Below are 19,970 nucleotides of genomic sequence, written 5' to 3'. Positions count from 1 at the left end.
CCTGGCAGACTGCCCCTGTACTGCTTTGCTTCTTATCAGACATCTGGCATTGGCTGGCAATATTTTGGCAGTCTGTCTGCTAGCTACCCTTGCTTGGCTTCGAGGGATGTGTCTTTCTATTGCTTATTAGCAGGGGTTAAATTGGGATTTGGTATGTGGGGGGCTTTGTGGTTTCAGGGCTGCCATGGGTGCACGTTTGTGTGTGCATAAACTACAAAACCTGATTGATATCATTTGACAAATTGTAAATAAAATATAACAAGGTGAGACAACGCTCTGTTCTGAACACTAAAACGCTAATCAAAGTCATTCTAGATACTTTTATTAATACCAGAGTCAAATACACTTACGAACGGTTAAAATAATAGCTTTGGCATCAACAGACATGTATGTATCAAAGCAAAAATACATACTTATTACGTTACATAAGAGAAACATACCATATAATCAAGTAAAAAAAACAATATATAGACATTAAATTGTGTTTTGAATATGTATTTTGTTTATATATTACTGGTTTATTTTGAACACAAAATCTAATTGACGGTTTTGTTCTTGCTTCATAGCTAGTTTGATGCCAACATGAAGCTGTTAGCTAGCTTAAACTGAAGCTAAATTAAGTTGTGTGTAAGGAACGGAACTCTCACTTAAAATAGCAAGACTTATCACAATAAGCCAGGCTTTTCCTTTATCCGCCTTGATGGAAAACCCCCCTGTAGTTACTCAGTTAGTTAGTTAGCCACCTAAAGGGACCAACATGTGATGAAGAGCACACCGTCGTGTGGTTGTTTCACTGCAGAGAGAGACGTGGCAGTGATCAGCTGTGGTGTAGGAGACTGCAGTCTGACAGGTAACATAGAGGGAACAGCAGCCCATCACTTGTTACTATTTCTGCTAACACTAAAGACTGACAGAAGTCATAGATAAGTTAATAAATTTCAGACAGCTGATGTCACATCTAATTCTGTGGTTCACCCTACAGAATGACTACATTTATATGCAGACACATTTTCCAGTTTAGAGTTTCATTCTGTGTTTGATTTGATCACTAGTAATGAAAGATGGCAGTAAAATTTATCCCCTGCATACTCCATCAGACTTTCATTTCCCTTTCACTATGTAGTTCATCTTTACATCATTCATCATCATATTTTTGTTTTACTGACTAAGTACTAACTTAAGTAACTTGAGTTCAAGATGTACCAGCACACATGGTACACAGTGATCTGAATAAGAAAGTGTTTAAATGCTATAGTATATTCATTTCTGAAACAGGGATATTATTTTTACATATGTAAATACTATGTAACCCAGATACAGCACATAGTGTGCCAGTATATGCACTCGGCAGAGCTACACCTGTTAATCATTTGGGTTGATATATTGGCTGACATCAGCTTATTGCAGATACTGTATTAATGATGTTGGTGTATCAGTCTGCCACTAAGTAAACACAATTGCAGTACGGTAAGGACAAAGATAAGTTCAAACTGTGTCGCCATTGCATAGTTTGTCCACCACAGAGTGCTAACATTTATTTTTCAACTGTAAAATGTCCTGCTCAGTACAAATTGTGATCACAGTGGGGAAAAAAATAGAGATTAAGACATTCTCATCAAAATGCATGTTCATGTGTTTATATACAAGAGGAAAAATGCAGGAGGGTTTATAATTTATTACTCTTGCTGTATCTTGTCATTTTCATTTTATATTCATTTTTTTATTTCTCTGTTCTTTTAGGCATCACTTTCACCTCCTTACTTTGGTGGCACAGTGAGAATGTTAGCATATGTTTTAGCTAGCTTTGGAATTTTATATTTCACTAAATGTACCTGCAGGCACCCATGTATTCATTATTTCTAGTGACACATTATGTGTTTTGCAATGACAAAATATATATATATATATAATAATAATTGCATCAGTGTGCAAGAAAGCTGAGTGAGTGTCAAGAGACAATATGTTGTACCCTTCAATTTTTGCAGTTTTAATCAAACTTCTTGTGCTTACACACCATTGGATAATGAGAAACGATGCACACCAGTACACAGAAATGAAATTAGTGGTAGTGAACAACCTGAATGTCTTCTAGCAGTGTACCTTTGGGAGTCTGACAGAGGTTCAGGAACAGGAAAAGGCATATTAAAACAAAGACACACACACAAAAAGGTAAAAGCATCAGTAAGGCAATAAGTATGCAGTCATGCAATAATTAAGACAAACACACACACACACACACACACACACACACACACACACACAGGCAGGCAGGCGAAGGCAGCATGGCGCCTCATCTGTGCTGCTCTATCGCAGGGTCCCGTGTGGCTGGTTAACACAGTCATGTGACTAGCTGTGGGGCACTCGGTAGGTCAGCCAGTCTAGCAGCATAAACAGAACTGGGGAGACATCCTGAGCTGCTGTGACGTGCACACACACAAACCTTAATTGACACGTGCACTCACAATACACACACACACAAGCTAGCAGATATTTATTCTGAGGCAGAAGAAGAGACGCACTCACATTTTCAGTGGCAAAAAGACGTACACTGACACACACACACACACACACACTCTCTATCTCTGCTTTCTGTCTTTATACATAAAGTGCGTATAAACAGTCACAAAAAACACGTATTCCTCTGTCTCTCCATCTGTCACACACGCACTGTACATACACCACAGTGACATCACAGCCACAGCAGCACCACAATGCTAACCACCTGGTATCTGAGCCAGACATAAAGACAAAAAACAAACACTGACTTTAAGCTTAAAGTTTGTTCCAATATGTCTGAAATACTTCCCATAAAACTGTTTGGATAATGTTAATACTCTTCAGGAGACTGGAGAGATGAAATGTATAGAGGGCAGGGCAAGATCACTAGATAAATGCTTTTAAAAAACACAAAAGTCAGGAAGAAGATATTTGATAGCAACATCTTCAGTCTCCAGCAGGGTTGGAGATTTGTTGTAGCTGTGTACAGACTCAGACTTTGCCGCGGCTGTGAAGCAGAGAGGCGACAGATTCTGCATACATTCCTAAACAGTTCTCAACACCCTCCCAGCTGGCTGAAGCTAATGCTGTTGCCGTGTTCAACAACCTCCCATCTGGCCAGTGTTGTAACTGCTGTGGTAGGAGGCATCATCTGATGATCACCAGAAACACAATATTCAGTGTTAAAGTTACTATTCCATGATTGTGATGGGCACAGCTACGGTTAAAGCACAGGTAAGATTAGCGCCAAGTCAAGTTCCACTATCAAATATACTACTAGAATTCAACCTTTGAAATACTGCAGATCAATGTGTTATCCCAGGTGTGGAACATAAAGCTGCCTCCATCCTGAGAGACTACTCAGATAAAAAGGTTGAGGGAATTCTGGATTTATTTGAGCAAATTCTTATAGAAACTTGCAATAGTCTTTTTGTTAGTTTAATATTTTGTTATTCATTATTTTTCCATCCTCATATCTCCAAAGACTTGAAAAAGGTCCACAAACCAAAATATCAACCGACACAGCTAGAAACAACCATAATCCAAGCATCCTCCCTCTTTCTTATTCATTGGTTTTTAGAGACGTGCAGATCCGCACAGCCACAACCACATAGCTGTGGAGGCTGACAAATCGCTGCCTACCAGTGTGCTCCTCTGTAATCCTGGACACCGTGGGGGCCTTTCCAGTCGCTGCCTTGAGCATACTCCCCCAGCAGGAGAGGCTGGATGGTGTTGAAAGCATTTGGTGGAAGCAAAAACAATTCTCACATCTTATTCAAATGGTGGTATGGCCCATGGAGCAGGGAGATTATAGCAGAGTCATCTCGGACTCGAGCCTGCAGGCAAACTGCAGGAGGGCCGAGGAGTCTTTTATAAGAGGTATAAATTCATCCAAGACAAGTTTTTCAAAAGTCTTAGTGGCTTGTGATGTTACCACCATCAGTCCGTGGTGACTAAGCACTGTGTCTGTGTTTTTCCATTCCATTCAAGAAGCTTTATTGTAAATCTCCCTTACTTTTTCCACAAGGTAAATCATTTAGTTCAACTTGATGAATACCACCAGTTCATGAAAAGGTGCATGTTCTTGAAATGACAGTAGCAAATTGCCATATAAAGTTTCATTCACATAAATGTCATACAAGAGCATAAAAAATGTAGCATGTTATGCATATTAGGGAACTCAAAAAAGTTTAAAAATATAGATACACTGACAATGTAGTGTCATCAGAGCAAAGCCATACTATCACAGAAATAAAGAAAGAATAGGTTTGACATGGATTTGGATGCATCTTGCAAAAGTCCATGACTAAGATGAGAGATGATCAAGGGTGGTGATATGAAAGGATATGCATAAAGACCCTGAGGCAGCTGTTGGAGTGGGAGAATTTTCCAAATAACTACTAAGTGAACATGCCAAAATATCTGGATAAAATCTAAAAAAAAAAAAAAACCCAAAAAACATTGATGAACCCCAGTTAACTGGGAAACCATGATTAGGGCAATAAAGTGAACAAAATATTACTTTTGCATGAAGTTTATTTTAGTAATTTATTTTCATTTGAGGTATTACATTTAATCCAAATTCATTCAAATTATTATAATTGTTAATTCAAACAAGTGGTTTTACCCTTGAAGAGAAAAATGTACATCATGACTCGTGGATTCTGTTTGTACCTCAGAGAAAATTCTGAGAACAAGAAAATTGGTGAAAGTTTAAAATCATTTGTATGTGACACTTAGATAATCTGATTGTTGCATTAAGCCCGCTGTACTTACTGCATGTTCATAATATTTCAAATATAACCACTAGATTTAAAAATGTGTCATCCGCCAATGGTGAGAAACACTTTTGCTTGTTTTCCATGCAGATGAACTCATGCTTGTGTCAAGTTACTGACACATCTGTTCTGGCACAGCTGCCTCACCCACAACAGCACAAACTCACAGAGCCATAAAGAGCAGGAGGTTGGCTCTGCTCCGTCACAGCTTTCACTTTTATTATTCCATTATATTTTATTATGCGAGGCACATCCATTTTGAATTTCATTTTCTCAAACCACTGCTGAAAAGCCCTCGTCATTCTCAATACCGTACAGTGGCATCGTCCTTTCTTCGTCATGAAAATGTTACTCATGTTGCTGTAGGAAATGGGAGTGGCAAAGGTCAATTGATTCTCTCTTTTATCTAATGTGTTCTAATCCACTGCCTAAACTCGTCTCTCTGCACAACATTGTGAAACGCTGCACTGTGGGTCATATGTTTGATGTGGGAAGCAGAAAGCTAAAAGGGTATAAGAATTTATCTGACCCTATTTTTCTACAAAGCAACATTTTTTCTTTTTATTTTTTTGTTAGTCCTGCAGTTCAGTGACTAAGCCTAAGTGACTAAGAAGTCTGATGAGGGTTCAGGTTGAATTTCACCTATTTTCTCCGAAGAAATTAATGATGTCAGCCCCAATTATGCTAAATTAACTTTTATTTACTGGCTGTAATGGCTGTTAATGCCTTGGAAAAAATGTTAAACACAATACAATCCATCTTCAAAACCAGACTCAGCTTTCCCTCTGAGTTCACATAGACTCTCTCTAAGAATAAACCAAATCAAATCTCTGCAGCGTCATTCCACATCGACAATGGAAGTCTGCATTTTAATACTGCACTTTAAACAATTAAGGATTATAGTTCTGCTAAGCTGAGAGTACCTTCCAGTCTTTTTTTAACAAGATGCATTTAGTGAAATTGCCTGCCACACACACACGTGAATGTATGTGCACACACACACACACACACACACACACTGTACATTGGTGTGTGTGTCACACACTGAACTCCGGAGCCTTTAGCTCATGTAGAGCGACACACAGGGGGACGAACACTATTACATCATCTGCCTAAATCCATTTACTCTGGGACAAACACACAAAGACACACACAAACACACACACAGAGCTACACATACAATGACAAGAACAACAACACACACACACACACACACACACACACAGAAACCCAGACATGCATGCACACAAACAAGCAGACAACAGACAAAGTGACACACACAGTCGAGGACAAACACGGAAAATACCACTCAGTCCCAACAGGAGCACAGACGGACTTACAGCAGGAAAGTCACACATGAAACACACCCAAATTTAAGAAAAACACACACACTGTATGCCAGCTCAGATCTCATCTCTCGCTTCATTTCCCACAGCCAACCTGCCGCTGCCGAGGCTTCGCTTGCTTGACAGCAACCCTATGATGAAAGATGATGACTGATTGCTGTGGAAGTGTTCATATGAATGTATGTTTGTAAATGTGTGTGTGTATGTACATGAGAGACAGGTATAGGGAGGACGGCTGGATGCTCCTTTCTTTGTTTTTTTTCACTGAAGCCTTTAAAGAGTTTTTCCTTTCCATCCGTAACCTTGTCTCAGCACCATCACAACATTACAACACTGAAGGTTTCTCAGGTTTTCAAAGAGACTCAACCGTCACAAGTCAACATGATAGAGCGCAGAATAGATCAAGACAGAATAGATGTGAGAGAGAGAGAGGAGGGACGTGTGTTAGAGTGTTGATGAACCTACAGCCTGTACAGGACTTATGAATCTATTTTAAAACAAACAGGAAGCCCACAAAAATACCAGGAAAGATATGAGACACCGAGCCAACGATCCCGCGGTAGAATTGTGGACTATGTGGAGCCACGTTGGTGCTGTGTACCAATAAATCTGTCAGGCAATCTGGCATCACTGACAAAGATTTATCACAACCCCAGCAGGAAAAGATCTTGATAAAAAATAAATTTAAGCAAATGTAACTGAACAACCAAAGTGTTAGGAGGGCATATTTAAAGCACAAGGCAGGAGCTGTGTGAAAAAGGCTGATAAATTTCACTTGTAGAGCAGAGGGAAAATTCTTAATGAACTGGCTATGAGAACAGCAAGGCAGTTTTGACATAAAAGAGGAGAGAATGGAGAAAATGGAGCAGCTTTTGAAGCAGAATAGAGAAGCTGGTACTACTAACTGTGGAGGAAACAGGAGCCCAGTGCATCATGGGTCAGTGCTGCTCACTTCTGTGCATCATTCCAAAGCCGTATTTTCCAGCACCGGGCCCAATCCCTGAGGCCCTACTGTGTGACTGTAGGTCTGTTCCAGCTGAACAAGTGCGTGGTTTAAAAGAGGGAGAGGAGCAGAGGAAAAGCGAGATGTATCTCAAAGTTTGTGTAAACCTTGGGGGATTCATAACTCATGTTTCAACAACATAAAAATGCACAAAAAAACCAAAAAGTTCAATTTAAACAATATGACAGAATGCTGAAAGTTTCAGCGGTGACTTTTCTAAGACCTTTCTGCTCTTCTGGTCAGTTGGTAGATCACAAAAATCAAAAACTGGAACATCTCCAGCTGAGAGTGAAGCTATGAATATATCCAGGCTTTATTTTTGAGTATTGTTTTCTGCTCCACATTTGCATGTGGTGCTGATGTAGTGTTATCTCAGGGGGGGAGAAGATTTTGTAGATTTGTCATACTTTTTTCTTCCCTGAGGAAAAGAAGAAGTTTTGAGGGATGTGGATCAAAGTTGTTGATGTTAAGTTTATTTTTGTAGTGTCTTCTATTTGAACAGAAGTTCTGAGGGGTTGTATCACTTCTGCAGGAAGTTTGAAGGCATTAAAGCTGCTATAATCTATATTTGTATATTAATAATGGATCAAATGACTGTGTATGTGAAAGGGGTCAACTGTAGTAACAAACATACAGAGAGTGACGCCACAGAGCATTTCAGCATCTTTCAGCATCTTTAACATTTTGGTTGAGTCTCACAGCTCTCATTAGCGTCATTTGCGGATGCAATTAGCAACTGTTTTCAGTGAAAAAGCTCTAAAAACTCACTGTACTCTACCTGCTAAGCACAAAACAACAGATGGACAAGGTTACCGACTAGCTGGTGAACAATCAGCAGCTGAGAATCCACATATTTTCTTCAGGAGCTGGTAGACTATTGGAGGTGAATATAAGATTATATTCACCAGGTCGTCAGAAACACGACTCAAAATGAATGCAAATGTTGCTCCGTGTGTGCCGGACATGTAAATAAGCCACTTTTTTTGTTAATAAATTCGGCTTATCAAATGTATAAGGTGATTATAGCTCAGTGTTGTGTTTACAGCTTGTTGCCACTGCCCCCATATGGCCAAAACATCAGTTAATGCAGGTTTAAAAAGCTATCACTGAAAAGATTTTCCAAGTTGGGAATGATTCCTGTTTATTTAACAGCCCACAGTGTTGTCCTGTTTGCCCAGATTAAAGTCTGGTGCTGGGTTTGGTCACTGGTGGGAAATCTTCTCCACCCACACAAAGTGACAAGTCCAATCTGTCTCCTGAGCAGCAGGAAGAGGTGCTCTATCCAGAGAAAACTGGACTCCTTCAATACCCCCTTTGGTATAAATTGTTCATATCTTGTAGGAAGTAAGCAAATACAGTTTTTAAGAAAAACATTAAGGCTGTATATTGTAATTTCCTTATTATGTAAATGTGGAAAAATCGTCATAGACCAGCTATGTTGGAAGACGTGAATATATTGGAAGCTGCTAACTGATCACTCAACAGCGTTTCTGAGTATTCAAGTTTGTCAAGGTTACTCCACTCAAAGTGAATATTGTGTGACGTTAATGATCATAGCTTTGAACCCAACAATTCTGTTTGCAAAGGAGGCTCTCAAGTCAAATTCTTGATTCACAAACAGCACATCTCCAAACTGCAACAGGCGGTTTTAAGTTACAGAGTCCAGGAAAACAGTGATGATTCCCAATACCCCGCATGGGTCATTGGACACCCCAAAATACCTCTTAGTGGCTTTTAGTGGTACTCTGCACCCATCTAACAGCACACATTGCAGTTTGTTGTATTTTTAGATTTCAATTTTGGACTCTGGTAAAGGTATGATGTAGAGCCACGGTCAGATGTTAGATTAAGTAGTATCTGTCTTTGGAACAGAGATCTGTCACAGGGGGGAAATTCAATCCATTTTTATTGTATCGGGACAACAATATCAAAGCCACATAGTAATAAAGTAGTTTGAGAACCTCAGTTTCACCTCACCAATGGAAGCTGTTTTCATGTTGTCTAATAAATACAAACAGAGACTTGGGGCTGCATAAATAGTTTTGCCTGTAAAATAGATTATTGCTTGACATGAAGGTGATTTCAAACAGACACTCAATTTTGATATGTATTGAAAATGCATAGATTTTTATGAAAGTGTTTGCAAAGCTGTAGCGTAAATAGACAACTGAATTTTAAAGGTCAACAGATGACACTGTTCATCTGTTATTGAGAGAACTTACTTTTACTTATGTTCAATTAGTATAAACTAATATTAACAGCAAAATGTAGTTAGACTTGCATTAATTGATTTTTTGGCCACATGGGGGCAGCGCAACAAGCTGTAAACACAACAATATCATATTATCACCTTCTGAGGTTGTGTGTGTTAGGAAACTGTTGCCTATTTATACATCCAGCAGACACAGAGCAATGCAAGCATTCATTTGGAGTTGTGTTTCTGGGCACCTGACAAATTTAAGACCAACATTCATTCATTGCTTTTAGTTCTCTACAGACACCTGAGGGAAATATTTGGCTCTTGCTCGTTGCTAAACGTTCCACTGTGTTCACCAGCTAGTTGTTAACTTTGTTTTTCTGCTGTTTGGTGCTGGGGAGGTGGTGTACAGTGGTTTTATCAAAGCCTTTTCACAACAGCAGCTTGTCGCCTCTGCCAGTGAGACAAAAAAAAACAAAAAAAAACAACAGTAAAGTTACAGGCCATAAAACAAAAACAATGAGCTTAAAGATGCCAAAACACTTCATAGCGCTGAGAGGAACTGTACAGTTAGGTGATAATTCTCTGTGAGTCTGGCAGTGCGAGAAAACCCTTTCAAATTAGTTAATAAAAAATATTGAGTAGTGCAGCTTTAACTACCAAATGTAGAAGTTCTCACTCTGCAGCACAATAACCCCTTTTATAGTGTCATATTATTGGATGAATATAACTGATGCATGACTGTGTGAGCACCATTTTAATGTTGTAGCTGGTGGAGACGGAGCAAATGTTAACTATACATGGTTGTGTAGTTTAATCTACAAGTAGGCGTCATGCTGTAGAATAGAATGTACTTCAGTACATGGCTTATATTACTGTTTAGTTACTTTCCACCTCAAGAGAACTGAATCAGTATCTAATAAGCAATAAATATAATAAAAAGAATACAGCCAGAAACTGAAATATAAATGTTACATAATGTAGTATTCATAAGTATATTAAAGAGGATACCAACATTTAAATATAAGGATTCTACCAGCTCAATAATCAATGACAGGGAATTTTAAGTAACAATATTGGCAATCTCAGCAACGTTATTAATTTCATACCGAGCATGTGAGCCACGAAAGTTTAATACATAAAGCATGTACTGCATGTTTCAGTTTAAAATCCAGTCACATCAGGTTGTGTCTTCACACAGATATGTCATGTGTTTGTCAGCTGGAAACTGCTGCTTTTCTAAAAACATGAAAACTGTCAAATTATTGAAGGCAACCATTTCCTCTGAGGAATGTCAGAAAAGGAGGACGGGCGTCTTTGTAGTTTGACAGACAAACTCGTCATAACAAACACACACGCACGCACACACACACACACACACACACACACACACACACACACACACACAGGAAAGGAAGTTCAAAGCTCTAATTCTCTTATGAATAACTATTAACTCAAGTACACCCTCAAAACAGAACACATCACACACTCGTGTCGTCACACAAGTGCACACTCATACACACTCAGACGGTCACTTGCTCACTCAGACACACACACACACACACAGTTATGTGAAAGCAAAATCATAGTGAATTGTTACGGCCCTTGATGATTTTTAAACCTTGTGTGTGTGAGTCTATACACAGTAAGTGTGCCTGTGTGTGAAGCTGTATTGATTTTCCAGTAAACCACATGCCAAAACTGCTGCAGGATGCACCATGTGACTCAGCACAGACCAATGAGTGAGCTGAGTGAATGCGATTGGCCCTGAGCGCTTGATGTGTGTTTGCCCTTACCGCGTCCCCTGTGGTGGCACGCTACCCTGTGTGTGTGTGTGTGTGTGTGTGTGTGTTTTATAAGAAGCTGCCATTACATTACTGACAGTAGAAATCACAGGTATTAATGTGATTAAGCATCACCCTCATTATCCTCAACCTGACTTTTATCAGCCACTGCCTCCGACCGGTGATGATGAGACGATGAGGACGCGGCGATGTTGATGAAAATAAAATCTCTGCAGTTTTTAAAACTACTGTAAAGAGAATAAAGTCTACACTAATTAGTCTCTAGCCGTTATGTAACCAAGCCAACCATAAAATCACGCACATACACACACTTAGCGGAGTTCAACATCTTCACCGACAGTTTGTGCCAGTTAAGAAGACATCACAGGCTTCTAAAGTCTCTGGAAAAGAAAAAAAAAAAAAAGCGATTTCACCGCAGAGCTCAGCGACAGCACTTTACTTCAATCCTTAAGTATAAAAACTATAAACCAGAGACACCGCGCTCCGCTGTTTTCACCTTTCATCTTAAGGCTCTCGGTGCTTTAAGTCAGGCCCTCGCCTCATAATGCCGCTGCAGCAAACTACCTCTGATCTTCACAGTGAATTTCATACAGCCATCTGAACCGACGGGTGCACTGGTGTTTTTCACATGTCCCTCTCACAAACACAGAATCTAATCTGGGTTGTTGTTGAGTGCACGGGCAGCTTACAGCTTGCTAACACCTTTACTAGGTCTTGAACAGCATGTCTGATTATGCACAGTTATGAATATTTTATGTAGATTTTTTTTTTTTTTTTTTTTTTGTCAGGGCTGCTAAATAGACATCAGAGTGTGCAGGGAGGTCAGGACCATGCCGGTTGACTTTGATTTACCCGAGGGGAATAATTAGCTTCCTCATTGAAAGCAATTGTTCCGTTTACACAACAAGGAGGAAAATAAGCTACCACGTGGAAACTGATTCACTTAATTGTCACTGATTGCAGGACTTTGATTTTAACCACGAATGAAGTGGCTTAAAATGCATGTAGAGGAATGTATTACTTTTTTTTTAGTTTTTTTTTTTAAATGATTCGGCTGTCATTTAAACACGATGTAATTATTCATCTGCAGTCCAAACATTCTGCGGCCTGAATTACCCCGGTTTTGAAGGCACTTAGATTTAGCTGCTATTTACATACACTGAGTGTGCAGGATAATAACCAAAATCCTGGCTGAGGTCAAACTCAGGATAAGCTGTTTATAGGAATCTTCATATTCCCATCAAACATGAGCAAAGAGAATATTTCAAAGATCACCATGCAACAGAAGAGAAATACTGCATTAAACATCAGCTTATCTGGTGGAAATAGCAAGTTAATTTCAGGCTAATACCACCATTCTGCAGCTGTTATATCATCACATTCAGATGAGTTTTGTGAGCCTCAACTTTTTTTATTTGAACATGAAGCATGTTCATCGTTCATATATATCACCTGTTTTATTGCTTTCATTTTTAGGTGCATTACAGTTGTCTTTTTTATACCAAATAATTAATTGTATTAACATTTTAGTGTTTTTTATTCAGTGTCTACGCCCACTCCTGAGTAACACCAATGTCATTGGAACATGTTAGTGTGTGTTAATGTTGCCACTGTTGTGGCAGAATATCTTTCATATGTTGTCTGCTGTGACCGGTTTGATGTCTGTATCTTTGTTGTTTGTCTGTGCAAGGGTGAACTAGTTTCCCCTTTGGAGATTAAAGGACAGGTTCACATTTATTCAAGTCTGTCTTAAAACAACAGTCAGGTTCCCATATGATCATTAAAACAGGTATCTTGCTGTAGTCATTCCTCCTGTTCATACTGGCTATTAAAAGATTCCTTTACTGTATATCTGAACAGGCAGCATATACTGTACATAACCACCTACTATATGTATATAAAGTAACATCATATTTTTTTACCATTTAATATTTATCTCAGCACTTCCTGCACTCTTCACTTCTTTGCACTATTTGTATCCTGTTTACAGTTGTACATGTTCATTCCTTGTGTATATTTCTGAAGATTGTTGTGTTGTAATTCTGTATCAGTACATTGAGAGCCACTAAACCGAATCAAATTCCTTATATGTGTAAACATACTTGGCCAATAAAGATGGTTCTGATGATTGCTAATGGTCTTTCAATATAAGTGATGGGGAATAAAATCCACATTCTGTGAAAAAAAAATACTCAAATGTTTATGTGAAGCTAATATGAGGCTTCAGCTGTCTGAATGAGTCAAATCAAGTAGATATCTTCCAGAGTTACAGCACAAATTTCCCTTTTTTTGTTACTATCCGTCCACTGCAGCTCCAAGAAAACACAAAGACTAGCTTCAGATAAATTTATGAAATACATTTTTACACTGAGGCAGGACTGACTATTGGTTTAAGACTGTTTTATTACAACTTGGGTCTTATTTTTGTAGTTTTGGTCATCAGTAGTGATAACATTCTACTCACCAGTGATGGTCAAATACACAAAACTAAAAGCCAGGTTGTAATAAATAGAATTAACCTCTGAGTTGTCATTCTATGCCGCCACCTATCCCCTGTGAGTTAGTCAACAATCACAGCAACTACAGGACTGACTGGCACGCTTAAACAGGGAAAAATGTGGTTCTTACACACACAACTGTGAAGTCAACATTACATATCAAACACACTAGTGGAAAGACACTATGACAGACAGGCACATACACACACACACACAGAGCAGTGAGTGAATGATGGAGTGAAGGAGGCAGGTGAGCAACTGCAGTGATACATGGCGAGTTGAAGGAGAGGAGGCCAAGCAGCTATAAATCCTTCTCTCTCCAAGTCAGCCCTTAAGAAGCAAGGGCTGATTAAATTTTCATTCTGTCTCCAGCTTTCTTTCCCTCTCCCCTCTCTTCCTTTTTCAGATGCTACAGTAGAAATAAATCCCTGCCGCCTGTCTGTCGGCCTGTTTGGAGGCTGAAACAACCTCCTGTGGGTACGAGTAACTCATCAACATCTAGCAAAAAGCCTCCACAGGACAAGTTTCATCTGAACAAATTGACTTTTCTCGCAGTCAACACACGTTGGGTTGCATCCTCTGTGTCCTGGAAGATTTTCTAAGCAGCTGATTTTCAATTGAATAGTGGAACAACTTGAGATTAGGCTCGAATGAAAGATACAAACACACGTCGAAGACAGCATGGCGGAGTGAGTCTCGGCACAAAAACACGGAGGCTTTTGAAGGCGCACTCCAGCATCGGTCTGACTATATAAAAGCCTTACAAGAACAGCAAGGGTTTCAGACAAAAGCAGTCCTCCTCATTTTTATTTCATTTCAGTGACAGTAAAAAAAAATCTAAATCTAAATCTTCTCATTTACAGGTCCTGAGGCTGAAAGACACGAGTATGACAAAAAAATCACTTTCAGAGAAAACTCTGTTGTTACAGGCAATCAGGGTTGGATTTAGTGATTTGGGGGCCCTTGGCAAACTCAGTCATGGGGCCCCTTCGCGCTTTATTTTCAACCTTTCTCTAATTACGAATGTCTGTATTGGCGGTCGTAGACAAAGTACTTAAATCTTTAAACTATTAATACCACACTAACAATACTTTGTTAAAAGTAAAAGTCCTGCATTCAAAAATGTACTTAGGTAAAGTGCAGAAGTATTAGTACAATGTACTTATATTTACTTAATGTCTGGTCATGTCAGAGCTCATTTTAGCTGCTTTATATACTGCTGGCTAGTTTAATCAATCATAAATCATCATATTTTCTCTGTTGATTGTATATTTTGTGTGTAAAATCTTAATCTGTAAAGTAACCAGTAACAAGCAGTCAGATAAATGTAGTAGAATGACAAGTACAGTGTTTCCCCCTGAAACAGAAGGAACTGAATCATCCTAGTAGAAGTGGAGCAGAAGTATACAGTTGCATAACATGGAAATATTAAAGTAAAGTACATGTACCTCAGAACTGTAAGAATAATATTAGAGTAAATGCACTTGGTTACTTTTCACCATATGGCATTAAGGAGGTTGATGGTTTCCATAACTGCAGTCATTTACTCACCTGAGGTAGGCTACTTATACTTGAGGCTACTTGAATATTATATTCCTTATGCTACTTTATATTGGTACTCCACTACATTTAAGGATGAATAATTTTGATACAAAATATCTGAAAGGTATAATATGTAATTATTCCACATTAAAATGTCTAAGAACAACTAGACCTATGTTATATATTTTGTTGAGTTGTGTACTTACATTATCCCAAATGTTTCCAACAATTTTCAAACCCAGAGAAATCTGTAATTTAATCAAAGTAACGGACCGTTTCATTTGGTCGCATGTCAATGGCCTCATACCTCCTCCACCAAAGAGTAAACACGCACAAGATGCATACGGCGGCGCTGTGTTTGTCCGCTACAATGGCGTCTACCAAAGAGTAACTTACACACATACAAGATAATACAGAGGTGTTGTGGTTGTTCCACAGAAATGGACTTTATTCAGTTTTAAGCCATATTTTCATGATAAATTTAGGTCGCTTTTAACTATATCTTTTAGCCGGAAGAAGGATTTTAGTCATTGGACGTCTGGATTTTAAGTTATCAGATAAATAAACTAGGCAAACGTTAGCAGCAGCTCGGCTAACAGCACCTCCAGGAAGTCCGGTGGTCATCAAACATCGTTGGAGAAATATGTGAAACAGTTTTAATTTGTATTTTCAACGATTTTAATCTGCGTGTACGTTTGTTTTTGGAGAGGAGGAGACCTCTGCGGATAATTCGGCTCCCGGGAGAAACCGGCCGAACGTCTGGATCTAAAGTTATAAGAGAAATAAACCGAACAAGTGTTAGCAGCAGCTCGGCTAACAGCCTGTACCGGATGTCCGGTGGTCGCCGTACATCGTGGGAGAAACACTAATTTTTTAGGTGAAACAGCTTTATTTAGTGTTTTTACCTGTAATCTCCGGGTCCGTTTCTTCTAGAGAGAAGGAGACCTCTGCAGGTAATTCGGCTCCGGCAAAAACATCCCGAATGATTAACACTGGAGTAATCCTATCCTGGTGAAGCTGGTTATTTAACAACGAAGACAACAACTCCCATGATCCCTTGCTACTTCACACCGTCATCACACTCCGTCTTTTGTTATTGTTTTGATTGAGAGACCCCTAGCGGCTGAAATTACATATAGTGCGTTGAAGTGATAAAATATTATGCATCATTATAGATTAAACTACCCTGCAGTAGCTACATAAATTAAAGTGTTTAATTAGGGGGCTCCCATCATCTTACAAGTGAGTCGATGCAACAGGAATAGTAACTGTGGTCCTGCTAGTTGTTTCAGGAGGAGTAACAGTTTTTACAATAATTGCTTTACTTTTCCTCTTTTTTCTTTTGAAACGCTCTCTGTAACAACTGTTTCACTGTTTGACTTTGTGTTGGATTGCACGTTACCTGGAGGAGTTTCTTCATCCCTATAGAGAGGCATGCTGCAGTGAAGGAATAGTCCATTAATCTGTACAGCGTGGGGGAATCGTATATTAACATGAATATTTTTAAGGGTTTTGGTGCCCTTTTCTTCGTTATTTCAGGTTTAATGACTTAGAATAGTCACACCGTTTTATATGTTTCATATTTAACCATTATAATAAATCCATAGCTGTTTAGGGCCCCTTTTAGTTGGGGGCCCCAGGCAGTTGCCTACCTTGCCTTATAATAAAGTCCACTCCTGCAGGTGATAAGCTTCAATTAAGGCCAAATTGCATGAATAGTAAAATCCAGGAATGGAGAAGAAGGATTGAGCCTTTCTTCACCTTCTACCTATTGTATATGACTGAAATATTTGGTTTTCATGTCTTTGAATGAATACAGCAATTACAGCGTTGATGATGACAATAGTGCTAATAATGGTGACGATGATGACGTTACTGTAGTTGAGTGAGTGTCACACTTCTGTTATATTTTCTGCAAAAGCTTAGTTGAGTCAGGAAATCAGCTTCTGTCACTCCCTTTTTCTGTTTTTTCCCCCACACTGTCAGTCTTCTCCACATTTGATATTTCCTGCCTCTTCACTTCATATTTAACCAATCAGAAATCAAAAATCAAATGAAACCGTGTTACTGGTGTGACACCTGCTGTCGTTCGGGCCCTGCACGTCCCCTCCGACATCCCTCCGGAGGGAAATTTCCAATTTCAGGGTTGACACTTCATCTCTGCAGTTGTCATTACCAGGGACAGTATGTGCTCTCCATCAGGGGGGAGATTATTATTTGTTGCCTGTACAGGGGTTCACCACCTTATGAGATCATTTTATGATGGGGTCACACCAAAACCTTTTTTTTTTTTTTTGTCAATTCAGTCATGCAACTAGGCAGAACTCCTAAAAGCACAAACCTCTGCCAACGCTGAACAATTCTATCAGCTTGCAGTCATAAAATTGATTTCCTGACCTTGAAAAGTCGCTAATAGGATCAGGCAACAAATTTCCGTTAGTTTCATTTCAGTTATAACATAATGACTGACACTTCACATTTGGATCATCACCTAAATGTTCTCAATTGTTCCTTCCATCTATTATATTTCTTGGTGTTTTCAAGGTGCTGCTAACAGAGTGAATCTTACATGCAGGAATGAAAAGATAAAGAACAAATGTTTGTGTATAGTGACTGCACACTCTGTCCATAACAGTATATGTTCAAGTATCTTTTGTTAACATTTGCATTGGCAACATGTCAACATTTTCTAAACTCATGAAAAGATACTAGTCAATGGTTTAATTCAGAGATGACATTAGTTCATGCAATGACTTTGGACAAATAATAATAATAGTAATCAATACAGGTCAGGACAAACATGAGCAATTCATCTCTGTACGGGGGTGAGGCATGTATAGCAGTCAGAGCTATGAACAAACAACAAAGTTTAGAGGACATGTATATAAAATGAATCAATGGTGATGGAAATGTATTGTCCTTTAAAAACTATCTTCATATTTGGTGATTTTTAAGTTTTCAGATTAACTGAAGGATCAAAAATTCTCCTTTTTGTGGATTCATAAAATTCTCCTACTTCTTACACATTTAAAACCCCATCTGACTGTCATAAAGACCCTGCACACACACGCACACACACACACACACAGGTGTTTTGAGTTATTGGATGATTAGACCTCTGCTCAAGAGGTGACCTCACTTTGTGTACTAATAGGCCTTTTCTCACAGCAGACACTTTAACTTGCCACAGTAGGAAAAGCACTGGTGTTAATAACCTTAACGATGGCTCTGTTCCATTCAAGCATCCCAGTAAGTCATGACAGTGTGATCAGCACAGAAGAACCCTGAAACTGAAGCTGCTAAATGGAATTGAAATTTCCATTAGCTAAATGGTCCTCCCTCAGAAAAAATATTGTGATTCAAACCAAATTTTGTGGATTTCTACACCACCTAACCTTTTGGATTAAGTCAAGAAACAGCCACCTGCACTATATTAGTTAGACTGAGGGTGCTGTGAAAACCAAGAATGCATTAAGAACAGTATCGTGTGAAAGTTTCAGATCAACAGAGACACAGAGCGTCCCTGTTACCAAAGTAACTTACTCTCACTCCTGCCCGCGTGTGCACGGCACACGGTGCAAGAGGAGAGACGCTGTCAGTGTCTTCTTTTCGTGCCGCAACATTAGTAGTTATGAATTTATTTTTCACTGCATGTGAAAAGTGTTGATTGCATGAGTCTCACGGTCAATGCGTGAGAGCTGGCAGCCCTGCGATTTCATTACATCATGTGATATGCAGCTCCAGCACAGCTACTGAATGCACCTGGTGGTCCGGTTTAAGAGGAAATGTATCTAAAATAAATAAAGGGGTAGACAATAAACAATTGGATGAAAAATTGTCTTTGTGTAAGAGCGATGTATTTCCAAATCTGTTCATTTTCAAGTTTTTAGATTAACTGAAGGATCAAATGTTCCACCGGGGTTTAAAAAGTCTATAATTCACTCTTTAATTTAGTCCCTGAAATCTGACTGCAGATCATCTTCTGTTCAGCTGATGGCTTAAAACACTCCTGTATCAATAATCCAGACAAAGTCCTGACAACACAAATCATTTGTGAAGTAAAACACTGTCATTTTGAGGTGTAGCTACACCTTTTTTTCTTCCTCTGTGTAAATTCATTTTTAGCACACACACAATTGGTAAAGATCAAATAAAACCTTTGCAAATAAACCCCAAATTACATGCAGGGCCAGATATCACTAGGGCTCAGTGAGAAAATATAGTTTCCGTGTATGTGATCTGCATGAATTGACCCTTTAAGTTTCCATAGTTTCCCTTATTACACGCAATGCAGAGATTCATTGGTCAGTACACATGGTAATTAAAACGCGGCACCTTTTCTATAGTACATTACATCTGGAGGGGAGCGTGATATGTATTCTGTGTGCACACACAGATGTCTCAGGTTTACCGCAACGAGCTAAACACCCACACATTCCTGCAGATCCCTACAGACACATTAAGACGTACACACTTCACATCCCGCATTGCATGACACTGAGCAGACTCCATATTGTGTACCGAGTGCACACACGAATGAGCTTTGAACATGAGAAGTGTTCTCATGTAAAGATGCTTTGTACATCAAAGCGCTTCTCACGTGAGACTGGCGGAAAATAATTAACCGTTTCTCAAACACACCGATGATGAAACACACAACTTCTCACACACAGCCCCCACAGATTAGTAAAAAAAAAAACAAAGTGTGGCTAATTGGGATTATAAAATCAATTTATCCAAAAGAGCTTCTGCCTACTCATATGATTTGTAGCAGGGCCCTGCCATGCATAATGTATTTAATGTA

The 19,970-nt window shown here is 39.1% G+C and overlaps 1 protein-coding gene across 4 annotated transcripts in view; it reads right to left on the bottom strand.

Moving 5' to 3' along the window:
* kiaa1549la (KIAA1549-like a) overlaps positions 1-19,970 on the bottom strand; it is a 103,673-nt gene that overhangs the window by 74,816 nt on the left and 8,887 nt on the right. The window contains exon 1 of one of the 4 annotated variants that reach the window (XM_067588891.1): positions 16,072-16,331. The exons of the other annotated variants lie outside the window; for them this stretch is intronic. The gene's annotated coding sequence lies outside the window, so the exon portion shown is untranslated. Of the gene's footprint in view, positions 1-16,071; positions 16,332-19,970 lie in introns of those variants that run through there. 4 annotated transcript variants of the gene reach the window in all.

Source organism: Thunnus thynnus, chromosome 5 (assembly GCF_963924715.1).
Source record: "Thunnus thynnus chromosome 5, fThuThy2.1, whole genome shotgun sequence".
NCBI lineage: Eukaryota > Metazoa > Chordata > Actinopteri > Scombriformes > Scombridae > Thunnus > Thunnus thynnus.
Note: the sequence above shows the minus strand (reverse complement) of the source record. Positions and strands in the feature narration are given on the sequence as shown.